We start from the raw sequence: 16,393 nt of genomic DNA on the forward strand, positions 1-16,393 counted from the left end.
TCTTGCGATAGTAAAGTACATTTGTTGTAATGGTGAGACTGTATTAATACATTAACTAAAGTCCATAGTTTACATTAGGGTTCACTGTGTAATACTTGATGAGTTTTGACAAATGTATAATGACATATAACATACGGAATAGTTCCACCGCCTTAAAAATTCACTGTGTCCCCCGTTCATCTGTCCCTCCTTCTCCCGAACCCTTGGCAACCACTGATCTTTTTACTCTCTCCATGGTTTTGCCTTTTCCAGAATACATACAGTATGTAGCCTTTTCAGATTGTTTTCTTTCACTTAATAATATACATTTATTAAGGTACATTTATTTTTTCCACAGCAGTTAACACCATCTGGCATGCCTTGTGTTTATTTAACAGTGTGTCTCTCACCACTAGAGTGTTTGCTTCTGTCGACTTAAGAAAAAATGCACAATGTGAGAGTTGCGAGTTAAGTTTTATTTGGGGCAAAATGAGGACTGCAGCTCGGGAGACAGCATTTCCGATAGCTCTGAGAAACTGCTCCAGAGAGGTAGGGGGGAAGGTCAGTATATATGTGATTTTGGTGAAGGGGGAACGCATGCAATCAAGCATATATTTTTTTGCAGAAGGTTTCTGCTAGTCACGAGGAGCAGACATCACCGTGAAGGATTTTAGTGCTTTTCTAGATATGAGGAGATACAAGAATTGGGCTCATAAAATCGGTCCTGAAAATATCTGTCTGAAGACCTATTCTGCCAGTTTTTCCCAGAGCACAGAGCGCCTCATTTCTGCTCTCCACCCTGAACTCCTTTCCGGGGGTGTTGAAAATCAGTAGCTGCAGCAGCACATGATTTAATCCTTGTAAAGGGAGTTGGTAAGTGCCAATGGCAAGTGCCAATTTGTAGTTGACAGCGCCTCCTCATGGTCATAAATTTGACCATGATTTGGGAGGCATTTCATGACCATTTTGTCCCATGGTGCTAGGAAGGCTCATTCCTAGGTCTGGTGAAGATTTTGCTGATAGGCCACTCAGTGTGCTATTGCTGGACTAGGTCTTTTAACAGTAACTAAAGACTCTGGACCACCTGTCTTACTAATCTGTTATGGTCCAGGAAAATTCCCTCTTGTCGTATCTTCCCATATCTAGAGTTACAGTATTACAATCATTGATCTCATATAAAACTATATATTTTTGTTGGAGGCTCAGTCACACATTTGGTAATGCAAGAAACAACAATCTTGTAAAACAGGAAAAATGCAAATAACATAGCTAGCAATATTATTAAAGTCATAAGTGAGAATTCAGCCAAGAACTTCCATTAGGTACAGCCCAGTATATCTTCAGCTCACCTGACTTAGTCTGTTCTGTACCAATCGTTATCTTTCAGGGAAATGGTGTATTGTCACTGTCCATAAGGCTCCCAGCCCAATTTCCTAGTTACTACGCTGGTTATCCTTAGTATAATTTGATTGTTCCCAAGGTAAAAGGGTGCCTTAAAACTTAAATGACCATAGCCTGGTGTTAACCACATAAATCCATCCCATAATTGCGGGAGCTTTTATTCCTTGGCTGAAATTTTGCTGTTGCTCTGATTGAGCTTGAGTAACTTTAGAGGAAAATTCATTTTTTTATGGCCAGGGTCAGAGCAGGTATTATTAATTGTCTAGGTGAGGGGATCCCATCTAGTAATATCAAGAGTAGCCTGAACAGGACTGAACTTTCTTTCTTCTGAAATAAATTTCCTAAGGACCATCCAATTAGAGGCTTGGAGTAGAGCAATCCACCAAGGTAATCCAGAAGTACTAGACAAAGGTGATTGGCCACAAACCCAACAATTGGATTGATTTTTTAAACTAGCATAGGATCGTGTCCATGATAGAAAACATTTGATTTATATGCAAAGGTCTGAGAAGTCAAGAAAACTTTATAAATGATAATACGAATCAGGTCCAGCATCTTGGGTAAGCTGTCTGCTTCTGATGTTGTCTTCTTCTCATCCTGGTGTGAGTGTAGTTTCCTCTGTTTGAGCGGTGTTTTAAGGTGAGTTTGAGGTCAGCAGTCCTCTCTATAGACCAGTCCGATGCAGCAGCCCTTTTTAAGTGGGAAATATGAATCCAAGAGTGGATCCCTTTAGTTTTGCTGCACATGAGCTAGTTAAGGGTACCTGGTGAGGGCCTTTCCATCTGGGTTGGAGTGAGTCCTTTAAATGATGTCTTTTCCAATATACATAGTCCCCTGGTTGCAGGTCATAGGGCCAATGATCTTCATCCAAAGATAGATTACTGAGATAAGCTTCAAAAACAAACTTAGAGTGTGCTTTTAATAATACAATTTAACTTTATATCAATATAACATAGCAACAAGGAACTATCCTGGAAGTGAGTCTTAGTAAATACAGACCTCCATTAACAAAACTGGGATTTAACATTCATTGAAACATCTTTTTCTCTCTAAAATTACCCTCATTTCTACCAAATATAACCAAATTAAGACTAATTTGTTTGCAAAATAAATCTGGTCTCAATACACTTGGCCTGATGATATATAACTATAACTGATCATATAGGCTTTTTGCTTGCTGAAACTTTTATAAGGAGTCTCAGGCTGGACTTTTAAAATACCTCTCAGGGCTAAGAAAGTCACCAACGGCTTATCACAGATTTCACCTAACAGATCTAGGTGAATTCCTCCCTTTTCAAGGTCCCAAAATACCTTGAGTTTTCTGTACCTGTTAGTGAGGTAGCCTTCCTAATTTATCTGATAAAGCTACTGGCAACCTGAGAGTTTCCAGTGTCTGGAGCGGGCAGATAGCAAAGATAAATGTTTCAATCCTGCTTACAAAGGTATAATTTACCAAATTACTATAAGTCATAATTAGTTTGAGGGGAAGGTTTTCCTTACACCTGGAAAACACAGATTTAAACCAGTAATTTTTCAGATAGAAACCATAAAATTTACAACCATATTCACCAGTTCACTCAGTCCTATGTAACTAATCCTTTTTGTTAACAGCTTTATGAAGCCATCAGGTTTCCCATTAGAATTCTTCAATTTCTTACCCAGTTCAGCATTATGGTCTGAAAGTCAGAAACTTGTATTTATCCAAAAATCCTTTCTATAAGTTTTCTTGAAGAAGAAGCATTTTTGCAAAGACATTAGAGTGAAACTGTAAGTGTCTATAATGACAGAAAACTTAAGGCACATTTAAAATCTGATTACAATGCAATTAACAAAGAAACTTGGTTACTACTGTGACATACAACACTTTAAGATAATAACTAGAATTATGACTGATAACATTTTACCAGGACATATCAGAATTTTAGGAACTCCATATAATTTCTGGGATATCTTTATTAGTAACATTTACCATACAATATAACCTAAGAAGATTTATTACTCATTTGACATTACTTCCCATGTAATTTAACATACCAAATGAATCTAATTAGTTTAACATCTCTCTTTGGGATGTATCAGGGCCCCTTTGAAGCATCCCAGAGTTAGCTAGAGGTCAAAAGGATGTCATTAAAATTTGATTTAGGAAGTGCTGTCAAAAAATATCAAAAAGGATTTAGAACACTCAGTCAGATAGGATCACAAGTCACTGTGAAACAATAGTTATTCACTTAGCCCAAGTAACAATAAAAGATTCCAAAGGCAAATACAGAACAGATCACTTATAAGGTAAAGAAACTTGAAATCTGTTATCAAAGGCATTTCAACATTATCAGAAATCTTGCCCTCTTGAGAGAGAAAAAACAAATTTAAGTTTTGCACCCGCTTACTTTTGAAATTCATTTACAGGACTTCCCTGGTGTGCAGTGGTTAAGAATCCGCCTGCCAATGCAGGGGACATGGGTTTGAGCCCTGGTCTGGGAAGATCCCACGTGCCTCGGAGCAACTAAGCCCATGCACCACAACTACTTAGCCTGCGCTCTAGAGCCCACGAGCCACAACTACTGAGCCCACATGCCTAGAGCCCCCGTGCTCCACAACAAGAGAAGCCACCACAATGAGAAGCCTGCACACCACAACAAAGAGTAGCTCCACCCGCTGCAACTAGAGAAAGCCCACGTGCAGCAACAAAGACCCAACACGGCCAAAAATAAATGAACAAATAATAAAAAATAAATAAATAACATTCATTTACTCAATTAAATTTATTTTAACCTTAGTCAATCCAGACCATGCACAAAACTCTTTTCTCAGGGTGCCCTTTCCACAAACCTTTTTATGACTTTCTGTATCCATCACTTTATTTCCCATTCAGAAACAGCCAGCTATAAGTCAGACCTACTTCCTTTTCCCTTAAAAAAATGCGATTCCATTCCTCATGACTTCTTTACTAGAAACATACATCCTACTTTCCTACTGTATACTGAAATGTTTCCTTTATTATTTCTATTAACTTTAGTTACATGTTTAAATTAGAATCCTCAGCTCTTAAAACCTTAATTTCTTTTGAAAACTAAGTAAGCAATTATGAACTGTCCTTTACATTAGCATTCTGTAGATTGGTGAACATAAATACCAGTGATATTTTCTAAAATTGCTTTCTTTAGAGAATGTGGCATGAAACATACTCATTTATAATCCTAAATACCTTTTGTTTCTCTGTAAAAGGAAGCCAATGTTCAGTAATTAATGTTTCAGTATCTTATTTTATTTGGGAATGACCTAGGCTATTCAATAAGCTTCCATCACTTAACTTAATTTAGCACAACTCTACAATTTCAAGTTACCAGAACCTGGAGAGACTATTTTAGATAGACATTCGTAAAGCATAATTATTCTTAATAGAGTTTATCTAAAAGCACCTATCTCATTTACATTTTCTTTCCTTAAAAGTTTCTTCACATCAAGCTACTTTCCCTGCTGACATATTTGTAACAGATATAACAAGGTTTTATTTAGCTTATATTACACCTAGGTACAATAAAAGTATTACACTTAATGTTGATGACTCTAAAAACATGTCTATATTAATTAGATCAACAAACTTAAAACATTAATACCAGATATTAATTTAATACTGAATATTTCCCAGTTCACATGAACCTGAAATTCATTTAGCTTAATTTCTCTTGTATTTAGAATTGTTTGATTTGTGCTTACGTTTTTTAAATTTAATTTTATTTATTTTTTTATACATCAGGTTCTTATTAGTTATCCATTTTATACATATTAGGGTATATATGTCAATCCCAATCTCCCAGTTCATCCCACCACCACCTCCCCACCCCTGCCACTCTTCCACCTTGGTGTCCATACGTTTGTTCTCTACATCTGTGTCTCAATTTCTGTCCTGCAAACCAGTTCATCTGTACCATTTTTCTAGGTTCCACATATATGTGTTAATATATGATATTTATTTTTCTCTTTATGGCTTACTTCACTCTGTATGACAGTCCCTAGATCCATCCACATCTCTACAAATAACCCAATTTCATTCCTTTTTATGGCAGAGTAATATTCCATTGTATATATGTACCACATCTTTATCCACTTGTCTGTCAGTGGGCATTTAGGTTGCTTCCATGTCCTGGCTATTGTAAATACTGCTGCAATGAACACTGGGGTGCATGTGTCTTTTTGAATTACGGTTTTCTCTGGGTATATGCCCAGTAGTGGGATTGCTGTGTCATTTGGTAATTCTATTTTTAGTTTTTTAAGGAACCTCCATACTGTTCTCCATAGTGGCTGTATCAATTTACATTCCCACCAACCGTGCAAGAGAATTCCCTTGTCTCCACACCCTCTCCAGCATTTGCTGTTTCTAGATTTTCTGATGATGCCCATTCTAACTGGTGTGAGGTGATACCTCATTGTAGTTTGGATTTGCATTTCTCTAATAATTAGTGATGTTGAGGAGCTTTTCATATGCTTCTTGGCCATCTGTATGTCTTCTTTGGAGAAATGTCTTTAGGTCTTCTGCCCATTTCTTGATTGGGTTGTTTTTTTAATTTTGAGCTGCATGAGCTGTTTATATATTTTAGATATTAATCCTTTGTCTGTTGATTCATTTGCAAATATTTCTCCCATTCCGAGGGTTGTCTTTTCGTCTTGTTTGTGGTTTCCTTTGCTGCGTAAAAACTTTTAAGTTTCATTAGATCCCATTTGTTTATCTTTGTTTTTATTTCCATTATTCTAGGAGGTGGATCAAAAAAGATCTTGCCGTGATTTATGTCATAGTGTTCTTCCTATGCTTTCCTCTAAGAGTTTTATAGTGTCCGGTCTTACATTTAGGTCTCTAATCCATTCTGAGTTTACTTCTGTGTATGGTGTTAGGGAGTGTTCTAATTTCATTCTTTTACATGTAGCTGTCCAGTTTTCCCAGCACCACTTATTAAACACACTGTCTTTTCTCCATTGTATATCCTTGCCTCATTTGTCAAAGATTAGTTGACCATAGTTGCATGGGTTTATCTCTGGGCTTTCTATCCTGTTCCATTGATCTATATTTCTGTTTTTGTGCTAGTACCATGTTGTCTTGATTACTATAGCTTTGTAGTATAGTCTGAAGTCAGGGAGTCTGATTCCTCCAGCTCCATTTTTTTCCCTCAAGACTGCTTTGGCCATTTGGGGTCTTTTGTGTCTCCATACAAAATTTAAGATTTTTTGTTCTAGTTCTGTAAAAAATGCCATTGGTAGTTTGATAGGGATTGCATTGAATCTGCAGATTGCTTTGGGAAGTAGAGTCATTTTCACAATATTGATTCTTCCAATCAAAGAAAATGGTATATCTCTCCATCTGTTTGTATCATCTTTAATTTCTTTCATCAGTGTCTTTTCTGCATACAGGTCTTTTGTCTCCCTTGGTAGGTTTATTCCTAGGTATTTTATTGTTTTTGTTGCAGTGGTAAATGGGAGTGTTTCCTTAATTTCTCTTTCAGATTTTTCATCATTAGTGTATAGGAATGCAAGACATTTCTGTGCATTAATTTTGTATCCTGCAACTTTACCAAATTCATTGATTAGCTCTAGTAGTTTTCTGGTGGCATCTTTAGGATTCTCTATGTATAGTATCATGTCATCTGCAAACAGTGACAGTTTTACTTCTTCTTTTCCAGTTTGTATTCCTTTTATTTCTTTTTCTTCTCTGATTGCCGTGACTAGGACTTCCAAAACTATGTTGAATAATAGTGGTGAGAGTGGACATCCTTGTCTTGTTTCTGATCTTAGAGGAAATGCTTTCAGTTTTTCACCATTGAGAATGATGTTTGCTGTGGGTTTGTCATATATGGTCTTTATTATGTTGAGGTAGGTTCCCTCTATGCCCACTTTCTGGAGAGTTTTTTCATAAATGGGTGTTGAATTTTGTCAAAAGCTTTTTCTGCCTCTATTGAGATGATCATATGGTTTTTATTCTTCAGTTTGTTAATATGGTGTATCACATTTATTGATTTGCATATATTGAAGAATCCTTGCATCCCTGGGATAAATCCCACTTGATCATGGTGTATGATCCTTTTAATGTGTTGTTGGATTCTGTTTGCTACTATTTTGTTGAGGATTTTTCCATCTATATTCATCAGTGATATTGGTCTGTAATTTTCTTTCTTTGTAGTATCTTTGTCTGGTTCTGGTATCAGGGTGATGGTGGCCTCATAGAATGAGTTTAGGAGCGTTCCTTCCTCTGCAGTTTTTTGGAAGAGTTTGAGAAGGATTGTTAGCTCTTCTCTAAATGTTTGATAGAATTCACCTGTGAAGCCATCTGGTCCTGGACTTTTGTTTGTTGGAAGATTTTTAATCACAGTTTCATTACTTGTGATTGGTCTGTTCATATTTTCTGTTTCTTCCTGGTTTAGTCTTGGAAGGTTATACCTTTCTAAGAATTTGTCCATTTCTTCCACGTTGTCCACTTTATTGGCATAGAGTTGCTTGTAGTAGTCTCTTAGGATGCTTTGTATTTCTGCAGTGTCTGTTGTAACTTCTCCTTTTTCATTTCTAATTTTATTGATTTGAGTCCCCTCCCTCTTTTTCTTGATGAGTCTGGCTAATGGTTTATCAATTTTGTTTATCTTCTCAAAAGAACCAGCTTTTAGTTGTATTGATCTTTGCTATTGTTTTCTTTGTTTCTATTTCATTTATTTCTTCTCTGATCTTTATGATTTCTTTCCTTCTACTAACTTTGGGTATTGTTTGTTCTTCTTTCTATAGTTCTTTTTGGTGTAAGATTAGATTGTTTATTTGAGATGTTTGTTGTTTCTTGTGGTAGGATTGTATTGTTATAAACTTCCCTCTTAGAACTGCTTTTGCTGCATCCCATAGGTTTTGGATCATCGTGTTTTCATTGTAATTTGTCTCTAGGTATCTTTGATTTCCTCTTTGATTTCTTCACTGATCTCTTGGTTATTTAGTAATGTATTGTTTAGCCTCCATGTGTTTGTGTTTTTTACCTTTTTTTCCATGTAACTGATTTCTAATCTTATAGTGTTGTGGTCGGAAAAGATGCTTGATATGATTTCAGTTTTCTTAAATTTACTGAGGCTTGATTTGTGACCGAAGATGTGATCTCTCCTGGAGAATGTTCCGTGCACACTTGAGAAGAAAGTGTAATCTGTTTTTGGATGGAAGTCCTATAAATATCAATTAAATCTATGTGGTCTATTGTGTCATTTAGAGCTTGTGTTTCCTTATTAATTTTCTGTCTGGAAGATCTGTCCATTGATGTAAGTGAGGTGTTAAAGTCCCCCACTATTATTGTGTTACTGTCGATTTCCTCTTTTATAGCTGTTAGCAGTTGCCTTATGTATTGAGGTGCCCCTATGTTGGGTGCATATATAATTGTTATATCTTCTTCTTGGTTTGATCCCTTGATCATGATGTAGTGCCCTTCCTTGTCTCTTGTAACATTCTTTATTTTAAAGTCTATTTTATCTGATATGAGTATTGCTACTCCAGCTTTCTTTTGATTTCCATTTGCATGAAATATCTTTTTCCATCCCCTCACTTTCAGTCTGTATGTGTCCCAAGGTCTGAAGTGGGTCTCTTATAGACAGCATGTATATGGGTCTTGTTTTTGTATCCATTCAGCAAGCCTGTGTCTTTTGGTTGGAGCATTTAATCCATTCACATTTAAGGTAATTATCGATATGTATGTTCCTGTTACCATTTTCTTAATTGTTTTGGGTTTGTTTTTGTGGGTCCTTTTCTTGTCTTGTGTTTCCCACTTAAGAGAAGTTCCTTTAGCATTTGTTGTAGAGCTGGTTTGGTGGTGCTGAATTCTTTTAGCTTTTGTTTTGTCTGTAAAGCTTTTGATTTCTCCATTGAATCTGAATGAGATCCTTGCCGGGTAGAGTAATCTTGGTTGTCAGTTCTTCCCTTTCATCACTTTAAATATGTCATGCCACTCCCTTCTGGCTTGTAGAGTTTCTGCTGAGAAATCAGCTGTTAATCTTATGGGAGTTCCCTTGTATGTTATTTGTCGTTTTTCCCTTGCTGCTTTCAATAATTTTTCTTTGTTTTTAATTTTTGCCAATTTGATTACTATGTGTCTCGGCATGTTTCTCCTTGGGTTTATTCTGTATGGGACTCTCTGCACTTCCTGGACTTGGGTGGCTATTTCCTTTCCCATGTTAGGGAAGTTTTTGACTATAATCTGTTCAAATATTTTCTTGGGTCCTTTCTCTCTCTGTTCTCCTTCTGTGACCCCTATAATGCGAATGTTGTTGCGTTTAATGTTGTCCCAGAGGTCTCTTAGGCTGTCTTCATTTCTTTTCATTCTTTTTTCTTTATTCTGCAGCAGTGAATTCCACCATTCTGTCTTCCAGGTCACTTATCCATTCTTCTGCCTCAGTTATTCTGCTATTGATTCCTTCTAGTGTAGTTTTCATTTCACTTATTGTATTGTTTATCTTTGTTTGTTTGTTCTTTAATTCTTCTAGGTCTTTGTCAAACATTTCTTACATCTTCTTGATCTTTGCCTCCATTCTTTTTCCGAGGTCCTGGATCATCTTCACTATCATTATTCTGAATTCTTTTTCTGGAAGGTTGCCTATCTCCGCTTCATTTAGTTGTTTTTCTGGGGTTTTATCTTGTTCCTTCATCTGGTTCATAGCCCTCTGCCTTTTCATCTTGTCTATCTTTCTGTGAATGTCAGTGCTTACTTTTTCTTAAGCCAGTTAAGTAGAGGTCATTTACAAATTAACCTCAGCAGCATTATCCAAAGGGACACACATACTGAGACATACATATATCTAGAGAGACACAACGAGAGATCTATATAGCTTCATTCTCTAAACTTAGTCATGAATCAGATATCAAAATGTAAAACTCACTAGTTTATAATTAACAGTTGGAATAAGAAAGAATTTTAAAGGCTTTGTTCTCTGTATTTTCCTCAGACTCAGGACTTAGAGCTGGTCTATATAAGATAATTGTTCCTGAGAGCCCTAGTTTCAAGGCACAGGGAGAAAAAATCAAGTTCTCCTAGTAGGACTTGTTCCTCAGGGTCAGAATTCTGAAGAGATATGTTTCTGTTTTTTGAGGTTCTTTTTTTCCTTCAAGCTAGCTTTCTCTACTAGTTGGGAATTAAATGGGGGTTGGTTAACCTTCGACTGGCATTGTGTACTTAACTGGCACAATTGAAGGTTCATAATTTTCATAGATACCCCCTTTTCTTTCTTTTTAATGGTTTTAAAAAGTTGGTCTGATATAGTTTCAAGTAATTAATTGTTGGTTTCCTGAAAAGAAGTTACTCTATCATTTCCTCTTTTAGAAGCTTCTAGATACCAATCAAAGTAACCATTCCATTCAGTCTGTTTGATCTCATGGCTGGCTTTTTTCTAACTGTGTGTGCAAAAATATTAATTTTAAAATATCAAAAGAACCCCAATTTGGTCATTTTAGGTTGAGATCTCCTTTGGTATATTTCCCCAATTAAGTAGGTACTTGCAAATATGAGTTTTGTACATACATAAACCTGCCTGGAGTGTTAGTCAGAGGCTGGCTTTCTGATGCCCCTTGTTTCTGTGTTAGAGAGGCTCTATCTCCCATTTTAAGTTGAATTTGACAGGGATAAAATTTACTAGTGAAATTGTGTGGTGGGCCAGTGTGCTGCTTGTGAGCTTAGCTCCTCTAGGCATCACCCCGGAGTTGTTTCAGCCCTCTTAACATGTCTCAGTTTCTCCCTTCAGTGGTCTAATGCCACCGCGGGTGCTCAGATCACTGAATGGCCAATTCTTATGCATGCCCCTGGATGAGGAAGCCTTTTAATTAATGAGTAGGTTTCCCTATGGGATCACTGCATGGCATGAGGACCCTGCCTCCACCACTCCCGTAAATTTCTCAGGCGACTGAGAAAGCCAGAACAGGCTGGGAGGATTCTTGTGCCCTTTCTTCGGAGCAAAGCTCTCATGTAATATCTTCCCTTTTATCTTGACAAATTCTATTAAGGCAGCTGAACTGAGGAAAAGCATCAGATCGGCCTCTTACCTAACTACTCAGTGCAGACCACTCAGTCTCCTACAACTGAGCAAACCCTGGTATCTTTCAACCAGCTCCCCCTCCACAGTATCTTTCACCTGGGTGAGTATTCCCTGGTATCTTTCAACCGAGCCTCCCCCAGTATCTTTCAACTGGGTGGATATTTCCCTGGTATCTTTTAACCAGGGCCCCCACCCCATATCTTTCAACTGGGAGGAGGCAGGTACTTGCTACTCTACCAAATAAAACTCAGGATCATCAACCAACACGGGAGATCTGAGAACCAGGAGAGACTTACCCAAATTCATCTGGACTCTCCAAGGAGGCAGATGGGTGCAAGGGGCCTCTCTGCTGGTACCAAGGCTCTGGTTCCTCGTACAGTTTAGGCGAAGGAGAGAAGTCCACTCTGGGTCCCTTCGTGGTTGCCATAAAACTGTCAACTTGAAAAAAAAATGCACAACGTGAGAGTTGCGAGTTAAGTTTTATTTTGGGCAAAATGAGGACTGCAACCCAGGAGACAGCATTTCAGATAGCTCTGAAAAACTGCTCCAAAGAGATAGGGGAGGAAGATAAGTATATATGTGATTTTGGTGGAGGGGGAATGCATGCAATCGAGCAAGTCTCTAGTGAAGGTTACTGCCAGTCACAAGGAGCAGACGTCACCGTGAAGGATTTTAGTGCTTTTCTAGATATGAGGAGATACAAGAATTGGGCTCATAAAATTGGCTCCTGAAAATATCTAACTATCTGAAGACCTTTTCTGCCAGTTTTTCCCAGAGCACAGGATGCCTCATTTCTGCTCTCCACGCTGAACTCCTTTCAGGGGGTGTCGAAAATCAGCAGCTGTAGCAGCACATGATTTAATCCTTGCAGAGGTAGATGGCAAGTGCCAATGGAAAATACCAGTTCATAGTTGACATTTCATAAGGGCAGAGATTTTTGTATGTTTTATTCCCCACTATATCTCCAGTGCTTAGAACAGTACCTGATACATAGTAAGTGCCTTATACATATTTGTAGGACGAAGAAAGATAGGAAGGAAGGGAAGAAACACACACCAGGGAACCTGCTTAAGATGCTCTACTTGGTTTTTTTTTTACCTAAAATCTCTTCCCTCCTGTAATGAACACTCTAGTGATGAGAGACAAACCACTAAAAAAAAAAAACAAAGTAGGTCAGATGGTGATACATGTTGTGAAAAAACTAAATGCACTTTAATAACAACAAAAAAAAAGGAGATCCCTCATATAGGAACTGGGAGGAACAGTGGACTGCCTTCTTTTCTGCCCGTTGCTTTCTTTAAAAAAGAAAAAAGAAAAACCAGAAGTTTATTAGCACATATACCTCATGTATACCTGGGAGATGCCCAGGGAAAAGTGAGTAACTCCCCGAGGTAGCCTAAGCCACCAGTTTATTTTTTGTTATTAATTAATTAGTTAATTAATTTACTTTTGGCTGCGTTGTGTCTTTGTTGCTCATGCAGCCTTTCTCTAGTTGCAGCAAGCAGGGGCTACACTTCGTTGCAGTGCACGGGCTTCTCATTGCGGTGGCTTCTCTCATTGTGGAGCATGGGCTCTAGGAGCACAGGCTTCAGTAGTTGCGGCACGTGGGCTCAGTAGTTGTGGCTCACGGATTCTAGAGCACAGGCTCAGTAGTTGTGGCACACGAGTTTAGTTGCTCCGCAACATGTGGGATCTTCCCGGACCAGGGATCGAACCCGTGTTCCCTGCATTGGCAGGCGGATTCTCAACCACTGTGCCACCGGGGAAGCCCAATGTTTTTTTTTTTTAATGACCTCAAGTAGGCCCTTAACATTGCCTGACAATCATATTTCATTTTTCCCTCGTCTACTCACTCTCCTGCTCTCCTAGATGACTATTTCCTACGTTCTTTTTCTCAAGCCTCACTCTCAGCTGACCTTGCCTCCTGTTTCACGGAAAACAAAAGCAATCAGAAGAGAATTTCCAAGCAACCCCTACCTCATTTACCCTCTTCCCTGCGTCTGTGCCTGATGTTCTGCTTTTTCCTGTTATGAATGAACTGACCATACTCTTATGAGAGGCCAAGCCTTCTATTGGTGCACTGTATTCTATCCCTTTGGCCTACTTAAGGATATCCCTCTCTGCTAGATCTTTCTCATCAGTGTACAGACATGCCACAACTGGGTTTCTCTCTCCCTGGTCTCTCTTAAACCTCTCCAAGCAGACTCTCACTCCCACCACTCCATCAAAACTACTGTCACCAGTGACCTTCATGTCCCTAACCAATGACCTTGCTCAGCTTTTGGCACAGCTGATAACTCCTTTCTCCTTGAACTTGGCTTCCAGGACACCACAGTCTTCTACTTCACTGGTTCTTCCTTTTTAGTTTCTTTCACCAGTTCCTCCTTGTCCTCAAACAATGTTAGGGTGCCCCATGTCTCAATCCTTAGTACTCCTTGCTTCCCTAAACTCTCTTGGTAATCTCGTTCAGTCACACGCCTTTAGAGGCCATCCAAAAGCTGACAACTTAACTAATTTCATGGTTGAAATATAGTGAGTGGGTTCAAATTCTGGTTCTACAACTTAAAGCTGTGTGACCTTGAGCAAGTTACTTTACCTTTTTTTGCCTCAGTTTCCTCATGGTATTTGCTGAATACTTCAATATTTGCTGAAGAAATGAATGAAACAGGGGCTTCCCTGGTGACGCAGTGGTTGGGAATCCGCCTGCTGGTGCAGGGGATGGGTTCAGTCCCTGGTCCAGGAAGATCCCACATGCCACAGAGCAACTAGGCCCTTGCGCCACAACTGCTGAAGCTCACATGCTCTAGGACCCTCAAACCACAACTACTGAGCCCAAGCACCACAACTACTGAGCCCATGTGCTGCAGCTACTGAAGCTCACGCACCTAGAGCCCATGCCCTGCAACAAGAGCAGCCACCGAAATGAGAAATCCACACACCTCAACAAAGAGTAGCCCCTGCTCACCGCAACTAGAGAAAGCCCGTGCAGCAATGAAGACCCAACATAGCCAAAGAAATGAATGAAACAAAAATAAAACTACCTTAACCAAGAAAAATGGTAGAGTTCATAAGTTTCTTTATAGAACCACCAATATAGAGAGAAATAAGAATTAACTCTGTTTTACAAATGAAGGGGGAAATTAGTAATTTGTGTTACTAATTCCATTCTAACTATTTATCATATCACAAAATTAATTGAATGTCCTTAACCCAGTGCAATCTGGCTTCTACTCTAATAGCTCTACTGAAATTTCTTCACTTAAGCCACTAGCGACCTAATTGCCATATTTTGTGAGCATTTTTCAGCCCTTACTGTGCTGGACCTAACTGTTAATCTCATTCTCCTTGAAATGTTTTGTCTCTTGGCTTTCACAAATCTCTGACCAATTTTCCCTTTCTCCTTCTACCCACTCTTTAAATGTCAGTAGTTTCCAGGGTTCAGTTCCCACATGTTTCTGCTCATCCCTTCATCCAACCTAACTATCGTCTCTTGTCGGAAACTTGACCCTCTCAGAAGAGGGAGGAGTTTGAGGTCCTCCTTGCTACCCATACTTGCTTTCAAATTATTATTTCCCCTCCTTCTTAGAAAACCCCCATTCCTTTTGAGGTTTATACCATCTCACTTTTTCCGACTTTATCACCCTCAACTTCCCCTTCTTGTAGCTATCATCTACCAACCTTTCCCTATATGCTGAGTATTTCAGCACCTGGTTAACTGTTTTCCTCTCTACCCAACTCTATTCACCATTCTCAGCAACCCACCGTCCACACCACGGCTCCTCAGTTTATTTACCTTCTCATCACCTATGACCTTTCTTTTGCACAGCCCCAGCAATGCACTCCCGAGGACATCTTGAGCCTTATCATCTTCAGAAAGTGCACAACCTCGAAATCCACACATTTAGACATCCTTTTTCTGACCACAACCTTTTTCCTTCCAGCTTACTTGTTCAAAGGCCCCACAGAAAAAATTCTTTGGCCTCATTAATACCTTCAGTTCATTGAGTCCTCTACTTTCTCATTGTCCCCATAGCCTTCTTTTATCTGAACTTCTGTAGCATACTTATCTAGGAAAACCCCAGCCCTGGATGAATCTAAACATCTGCCATCTCTTATTTGCACAGGCCCTCACGTAGCTGAACATAACTGGAGAAAATCAGCCCACAAGCAGAAAAGTTGGGTGATTGTGATTTTATAGTGTTTCAGTGATCTTCTCACTCACCTTTCTTAGCCCTCTCCTTTCGTCCAGCTAGCAGAGTGATTCAAAATTCAGATCTGATCGTGTTACTCCTCTGCTACCTTCAGTGTTATCCCATGTCTTAAAAGATCAGTTCCTGTCAGATTTTAACATGGATATGAAGCACCTGGTAATCTTGTTAAAATGTAGGTTCAGCTTCAGTAGGTCAGGGGTAGAGCCCAATATTCTGCATTTCTAACAGACTTCCCCACCATCTTTATTTTTCCCATTTTTATGAGGTAACCTCAAGGTTTAGTAAGCTAAACCAGAAATTTTGAACTCCTAGCTAAAAAATTAGAAGGGTTTGATGCCTATCTTATCCTGAAGTCCCAGAGTGTTAGAGTTGGAACAGATCTTATAGGTCATTTAGGTTTATCTCCTCACTGTATGGATAAAGTATGGAGAAGGGAGCAAATTCTAGGCCAAAGCTAAGTCATGAAAAATTTCCCAACTTCCAAAACAAGGTTCTTTTCTACTGTACCACAAGACTGATTCTCAATTTTAAGTTTCTTTGTCTGACCTTCCAAATCATTCAGTTTCTCAACCACTGCTAGAGCGCATATAGTATGTGCCTATCTGCCAGTTGTTGAGCACACAAAGTCCAAGAGACAGGGTGCCTACCCCCAGATGCTCAAGGCCTAAATAATATCCTCCCTTGTCCTCCCCACTTCTCCCAGATCTTCTCATCTCATATCCTTTTCCAAGTTTGTAAATGTAAATTTGGTATCAATAAAAGAATCACCGT

General features: G+C 38.8%; 1 protein-coding gene across 1 annotated transcript in view; it reads left to right on the top strand.

The window, feature by feature from the left end:
- THEM4 (thioesterase superfamily member 4) overlaps positions 1-16,393 on the top strand; it is a 39,754-nt gene that overhangs the window by 10,190 nt on the left and 13,171 nt on the right.

The sequence above is a fragment of the Grampus griseus genome (genome assembly GCF_964374135.1).
Source record: "Grampus griseus genome assembly, chromosome: 1".
Lineage (NCBI taxonomy): Eukaryota > Metazoa > Chordata > Mammalia > Artiodactyla > Delphinidae > Grampus > Grampus griseus.